Source organism: Jaculus jaculus, chromosome 8, assembly GCF_020740685.1.
Source record: "Jaculus jaculus isolate mJacJac1 chromosome 8, mJacJac1.mat.Y.cur, whole genome shotgun sequence".
NCBI lineage: Eukaryota > Metazoa > Chordata > Mammalia > Rodentia > Dipodidae > Jaculus > Jaculus jaculus.
Window position 1 is genome coordinate 1,383,309 of NC_059109.1, and position 8,019 is coordinate 1,391,327.

Here is an 8,019-nt window from a genome sequence, read left to right on the forward strand (position 1 = left end):
TGTGCATCTGGCTTACATGGGACCTGGAGAATAGAACCTGAGTCCCTAGGCTTTGCAGGCAAGTGTCCTAACTGCTAAGCTATCTCTCCAGCCCCTGTTTGATATATTTTGATAGAGAACATATGGATCTCAAAATAAGGATTTTTAAAAGTTACAAAACAAGGCTGGAGAGATGGCTTAGGAGTTGAGCCCTTGCCTGTGAAGCCTAAGGACCCCGGTTTGAGGCTCGATTCCCCAGGACCCATGTTAGCCAGATGCACAAGGGGGCACACACGTCTGGAGTTTTTTTTGCAGTGGCTGGAGGCCCTGGCGCGCCCATTCTCTCTCTCTGTCTCTCCCTCCCTCTCACTCTCTCTTTGCCTTTCTTTCTGTGTCTGTCACTCTCAAATAAATAGATGAACAAAAAAATAAAATAAAAGTTACAAAACAAAGCTGGGTGCGATGGTGCACACCTTTAATCCTAGCACTTGAGAGGCAGAGGTAGGAAGGAGTTGCCATGAGTTCGAGGCCATCCTGAGACTACATAGTGAATTCCAGGTTAGCATGGACTAGAGTGAGACTCTACCTCAAAAAAAAGTTACAAAATAGGTCTGGAGAGATGGTGTAGTGGTTAAGGCACTTGCCTGCAAAGCCAAAGTGTGGTAGAAAAGAAGCTAAAAGTTGAACTGATTTATGGAGTTACCCTAAGAGTTAATTGCTGAGGAGCTAAATGTACCTTTGTCAGCAGATGGAAAAATCCCAGAAAGAACTGTCCATAAAGGGCCCAGTGGGACTATAAGAAGGAATACAGTTTAGGCTAAAACAAGGTAAAACAGAATTCATTGTTAGAGTGGCCTAACTACAGTAATGACTGATATGCAAATTGACATGCCTTGTTTGTTCACTCACCCCTCCTCCCCTTGGCTATGAAAACTACAAAATGGAAACAAAATCTCAGCCCAGGTCCAGAGCCTCTTTGGAGCGCTGCCTCAAGCTCTTTGGTCTCCAGGAAAATAAACTCCTCAACTTTCACTCATACTGGTGTTGGAGTGATCTTTCGCTCTTTAAAAATAAATAAATAAATAAATAAATAAATAAATATATATATATATATATATATATATATATTTGAGCATGTTGTAATATGTTTTATATATCTCCTCATCTAAATGCTCAGTTACCAGAAATGAAGAAATCTCACCCTTGGGTGATAAGCCCCCCTCCCCCTGTGCTGCCAGTAACTGATAAAGAAACAGAGATTAGCCAGTAACTCTGTGATCTTTGGCCTGATTACACCCCCTTCCCCCTACCACCTTATATAAACCTACATGTAAGAATAAACTCTTGAGGCCTTGACCAGAAACTCCGCTTGGTCTCCTTCCTTGTGTCTGTTTCCTCTTCCCATTCAGGTTAACTTCCCCTCAGGTCCTTGTTCAAGTCCCCTCTGTCAGGGGCATGTAACTTCCATAATTGTAAACAATATCCCATGGTAATCCTCTCCCTCCCCCACTTTCCCCTTTGCAACTCCACTCTCCATCATATCCCCTCCTCCTCTCAGTCTTTCTTTTATTTTGTTGTCATCATCTTTTCCTCCTATTATTATGGTCTTGGGTGGGTAGTGTCAGGCACTGTGAGGTCATGGATATCCAGGCCATTTTGTGTCTGGGGGGAGCATGTTGTAAGAAGTCCTACTCTTTCTTTGGCTCTTACATTCTTTCTGCCACCTCTTCCACAATGGACCCTGAGCCTTGGAAGGTGTGACAGAGATATTTCAGTGCTGAGCACTCCTGTCACTTCTTTTCAGCACCTTGATGTCTTCTGAGGCATCCCAAGGTCACTGCCATCTGAAAAGAGGAGATTCTCTACCCAAAGTGAGAGTAGCATTAGTATAAAGGTCTGAACATTAAGAGAAGTGCTTACTGGGCAGTTTGATGAGCATAGTAAACACATTTAGCCAGTCAGCAGCAGATATTACACTCCTAGGGCTCATGACTACCCCTGTTATAGGTTTACCGTATCAGGGATATATTCCCTCCCATGGAGCTGGCCTCCAATCAAATTAGAAAGTGGTTGGTTTCCCCTATAACAGACATGCCACTATTGTACCCATTGGCTCATTTGACCTGGCTGGCAAAATATAAAGCTTGCAGTATCCACTGTAGAGTATCTTCACTGGTGATTTCTTTCTCTCCCATTGAACTGCAAACTTTCAGTCAGCTGGTCTACATGGATGAGGTTTTCAGCTCAGCTCCAGCAGGGTTTCTCAGTGACCTTGCAGCCCAAGTATGTGGAGTATTCAGTAATAGGGTCTTACCATCTACTCCTGGTGGGAAACCAAGGGCCTTGGCAATGACCTGTAATGTTTGGGGGGCATCAGGGACCTCCCTGGCCAACAACTCACTGAATGGTATCTCATCTCTGGCACTGAAAATTTTCTAGTAACAATCTATAGCTCCTGTGTGTTCCATTGTCCAAAAAAGTAGGTTTCCATATGACTTATTTATATTCTGTTAGATTTTTAAAAAATTGTTTTATTTATTTATTTGAAAGTGACAGACAGAGAAAGAGGGAGAGAGAGAGAGAGAGAGAGAGAGAGAGAGAGAGAGAGAGAGAGAGAATGGGTGTGCCAGGGCCTCCAGCCACTGCATAGGAACTCCAGATGTGTGCGCCCCCTTGTGCATCTGGCTAACATGGATCCTGGGGAATTGAGCCTCAAACTGGGGTCCTTAGGCTTCACAGGCAAGCGCTTAACCACTAAGCCATCTCTCCAGCCCTTCTGTTAGATTTTGATTAGCCCTCCCTCCACCTTTCCTTACTCAATCTCTTCCCTGACCTCACTTAGGCCTTTTCACCCCCATTAATCTGTTCTTCTACCTACATATATAGAATATCATCCTATTAGGTCCCCCTTCCCTCCCTTTCTCTTCCATTACAGTGATCTTTCCTGAGGGTTTCTGCAACAAGAGGACCCAGGTTAAATTCCCCTAGGACCCATGTAAGCCAGATGCACAGTGGTGCATGTGTCCAGATTTCTTTTGCAGTGGCTGGAGGCCCTGGCAAGCACATTCTCTGTCTTTCTCAAGTAAATAAAAATTTAAAAAAAATATATATATTTTAAGGTAGGGTCTCACTCTAGTCCAGGATGACTTAGAATTCACTAATGTAGTTTAAGGCCATCCTCCTACCTCTGCCTCCCTACTGCTGGAATTAAAGTTGTGTGCCACCATGCCTGGCTAAAAACATTTATTTTTATGAGACTTTAGTAAATGAAGAAAATGCCAAGAAGTGGCCTGGATTTCAGATACGTAGTTCCTTAAAAATCCGTGCAATTCATAGCAAATCACCATGACCTATAGTTGCCAAATCATTGTATAAGAAGTCTTTTCATGACCCAAAATGTAGATGGCATAAAACTACAATCCAGTACTCGTTACTTCTGTTTCAGGGTTTTATCTCTTTTTTATGTTGCCAGGTTAAAGAACTCACAAGTCTTTTCCCCTAACCCTTTCATTCAGTCTTCCTCAGGGAAAGTCAATGAAACATGAAGAGAATATAAATCACTAATTTACAGCTTCAAGTTAAAAAAAATTGTTTTCCCATTATAGCTATTGAATTCAAACTAGTTTCATCTGGAAAGAAAATGAAAGATAACAGAAAATGCATTGGATCACGTTGTTTTAAAAGTGGTATATCTGGGCTGGAGAGATGGCTTAGCGGTTAAGCGCTTGCCTGTGAAGCCTAAGGACCCCGGTTCGAGGCTCGGTTCCCCAGGTCCCACGTTAGCCAGATGCACAAGGGGGCGCACGCGTCTGGAGTTCGTTTGCAGAGGCTGGAAGCCCTGGCGCGCCCATTCTCTCTCTCTCCCTCTATCTGTCTTTCTCTCTGTGTCTGTCGCTCTCAAATAAATAAATAAAAAATTAAAAAAAAAAAAAAGTGGTATATCTTGGAGGCATGCTGTTTGTGATTGGTTTCAATGTTTCTGCCCAGCACATTTAAAATTTCATGCTATGATATAATTTAATACTGCCAGCAAAAATAGACCTGATTTCATTGGCCTACACAAAATTGAGCAGGTCCCCCCAACTCCCCTGAACGTAGAAAGAAAAGAGAGGAACACATCTTTGAGAGAAAAAGACTTTAACAAAATCCAAGCATCTTCATATTAAAAATGTATCAGGGTTCATGCATACTTTGCAGTTAACTAGAGGATTTCACACTACCTGGCGTAATTTGAGTACATCTTTAGATTGTAACATTTCTGATTGAATATGCTTCTTTTTTAAATCCATGCAATGTGTTGCCTTTAAAACAAAACAAAACAACAACAACAACAGGAAAAAAAAAAGACTATAACAGTGAGTGAGGTGGTTCATCCCTAAGAAATCAAAGAAAAGCCACAGGATCTTACCCGTCTAGTGTTTTGTGTGGCTGGATATCTAAGGGGTTTCTTTTGTTTTGTTTTTCTGTTGCAAGGCCAATTTACCCATTATTGGAAATGCTAAGCAAGTGGAATTTACTGTTTTGTTAATAAAATATTTCTTAATACAAAAAAAACATTTATTTTATTTTATTTTATTTTTCTTTATTTATTTGAGAGAGTGAGAAATAGGCAGGGGGAGGGAGAGAGAGACAGAAAGAGTGAGTATGCCAGGGCCTCTAGCCACTGCTAACAAACTCCAGATGTGTGTGCCCCTTGTGCAGCTGGCTTATGTGGGTACTGGGGAGTTGAACCTGGGTCTTTTGGCTTTGTAGGCAAGCACCTCAACCACTAAGCCATTTCTCCAGCCCCTAAAAACATTTTTTAAAAAGTTATAAAACAAGCTGGGTGTGGTGGCACCAGCCTTTAAATCCCAGCATTCAGGAGGTAGAGGTAGGAGGATGGCTGTGAGTCCAAGATCAGCCTGAGACTACAGAGTGAATTCCAGGTCAGAGAGACCCTACCTTAAAACAAAACAAAACAAAGTTACAAAGCAAACATGAAAAAGCACTTTCTCCACAGACCTGCAACTTTTCTGAATTTAGGACTACCTTGTAAGTAGTGCCACCTAGTGGTCAAATGAAGTTATTGAGCTGTGAGTGATGGTGTAAAACTAATCCTAACCACCACTTACTTTGTGTTCTATGGCTATAGACCTCTAGAATTTGGGGCAAGGTCACTTTAGGGAAATGCTGGCGAAAGGCTAACAAATTCAGGGACATTTGTGTGGTGCATTTTTCAGACATTTAATTTTGATTTAATATTTTTGTATGTGATGTGCATGCATGTGTGTAAGTGATTTTTTTTCCTTAGCTGGAGTCTTGCTCTAGTCCAGGTTGACAAGGCATTCACTCTGTAGTCTCAGAGTGGCCTCAAACTCATGGTGATCCTCCTACCTCTCAGTCTCCCAAGTGCTGGAATTAAAGGCCTGTTCCACCACTCAGGGCCTGGCCCTTGCAAGTGATTCCCCCCCACCCCCAGGTAAGGTCTCATCCTAGCTCATGCTAGCCTGGAATTCACTATGTAGTCTCAGGTGGCCTCAAACTCACAGTGATCTTCCTACCTCTGCCTCCTAAGCGCTTGGATTAAAGGCATGTGCCACCATATGTAAGTGATTATAAAAATTATTTATTTATTTATTTGAGAGAGAGAAAGAGGTAGATAAATAGAAAAAAGGACATCACACACACACACACACACACACACACACACACACACACACAGAGGGGGGGGGGGAGACAGGAAGAGAATGGGTACGCCAGGGTCTCCAGCCACTGCTAATGAACTCCAAACACATGATTGTGCATCTGGCTTTACTTCAGTACTGGGGAATTGAACCTGGGTCCTTTGGTTTTGTTGGCCAGCACCTTAACTGCTAAGCCATCTCTCCAGCCCTGTAAGTGATTATATGTGTGTGTGTTGGGAGTCACAGCTGCTCTTTGACCTTGGGAACTAAGGGTGTTCTCTTATCTCTTAATACAAAGGAGATCTCGTGATCTGCAGCTGCTCTTTGACCTTGGGAGCTAGGGTGATCTCTAATCTCCTAACCTCTTGATCCTAAAGTATTGTTTAGTATATAGCCTAGATAAAGTAAGTTCCTGATCCTAAAACATTGTGGCTCACGCTTTTATTTTTTATTTATTTATTTTTTTAAAAAATAACTTTTTTTAAAAATTTTATTTATTTATTTATTTGAGAGTGACAGACACAGATAGAAAGACAGATAGAGGGAGAGAGAGAATGGGCACGCCAGGGCTTCCAGCCTCTGCAAACGAACTCCAGACGCGTGCGCCCCCTTGTGCATCTGGCTAACGTGGGACCTGGGGAACCGAGCCTCGAACCGGGGTCCTTAGGCTTCACAGGCAAGCGCTTAACCGCTAAGCCATCTCTCCAGCCCAGTGGCTCACGCTTTTAATCCTGGCACTTGGGAGAGGAACACCATGAGTTCAAGGGCACCCTGAAACTACATAGTGAATTCCAGGTCAGCCTGAGCTAGAGTGAGACCCTACCTCAACAAACAAACAAACAACAACAACAACAACAACAAAAAATATATATTATATAATTTATAATTTATAAATTTATTTTCAAGTAAGAGAGAGAGGTAGGGAGAAGATAGAGAGTAGAGAGAATGGGCACACCAGGGTCTCCAGCTGCTGCAAAAAACTCTAGTTGCATGTACCACTTTGTGCATCTGGCTTTATGTGGAAATGGCGAATTGAACTCAGGTCATTAGGCTTTGCAGACAAGCTCCTTGACTGCTGAGCCATCTCTCCAGCCCCACAGCCCTCTTTTTACATTTTTATTTTGAGACAGTGTTACTAAGTTGAACTTAAGATCCTCCTGCCTTCTAAGTAACTGGAGTTACAGATCTGATATTCTATAATTATTTTATTTTTATTTATGTTTTAGAATATTTCATTTATTTGAGAGATACAGGGTAAGATAGAGTGAGTATGGGCACATTAGGGCGTCTAGCCACTGCAAATGAGCCCCAAATGCATGTGCCATGTTGTGCATCTGGCTTTATGTGGGTACTGGGGAATCCAATCCAGGCTGCCAAGCTTTGCAAGCAAGTACCATTAACCACTGAGCCATTGCTCCAGCCCCTCTATCATTATTTGAATTACCACTGAGATAATGAAAAAAAGAAAGAAAGAAAGAAAAAGAAAAAGAAATGTAACCAGGAAGCAGGGCTGGAGCATTGTGGATGAGGGGCAGAAGGACTAGAGACCTGGGATGGAGACCAGCTCTGTGATTTATGGGCTGTGTGACCTTGGGAAGATCCTTTAAACTCTCTCAGCTCCAGGTAGGAGGATTGCATGAGTTCAGTTCAAGGATAGCCCAGGCTAGAGTGAGTCTGTACCTCAAAAAATTAAAAAAAAAAAAAAAAGTCAGGTGTGGTGGCACTGATCTTTAAGCCCAGCAGAGGTAGGAGGATCACTGAGTCTGAGGCCAGCCTGAGACTACAGAGTGATTTCCAGGTCAGTCTGGGCTCCTCAGAATAAATAAGTAAATAAATGAATAGTTGGACGTGGTGGCATATGCCTGTAATCCCAGCCTCAGGAGGCAGAGGTAGGAGGATTACTGTGAGATTGAGTCCAGTCTGAGAGACTGCATAGTGAATTCCAGGTCAGCCTGAGTTAGAGTGAGACCCTACCTTGAAAAATCAGCATAAATAAATGAATTAGGAGAGGGAGTCTGGGCACGTAGCTCAGTGGGGGAGTCCTTGTTCAGTCTGTACAAGTTGCTGGAGTTCCAACCCCAGCAGACACACACAACAGTGTGTCAGTCTACGGTCCTTTGCTCTACTAGCTGAGCTACTGAAGAGCACTCCCCCCCCCCCCAAAATAGGGTCTCTCTCTAAACCAGGCTGACCTGGAATTCACTATGTAGTCTCACAGGCTGGCCCTGAACTCACAGTGATTCTCCTACCTCTGTCTCCTGAGTGCTGGGATTAAAGGCATGCTCCACTATGCCATGCCACACACACACAATGTAACGGAAACTATGCAGTACTAAGGTATTCTGTTTCAGAATTTAAGTGTAACAATGAGTCATGC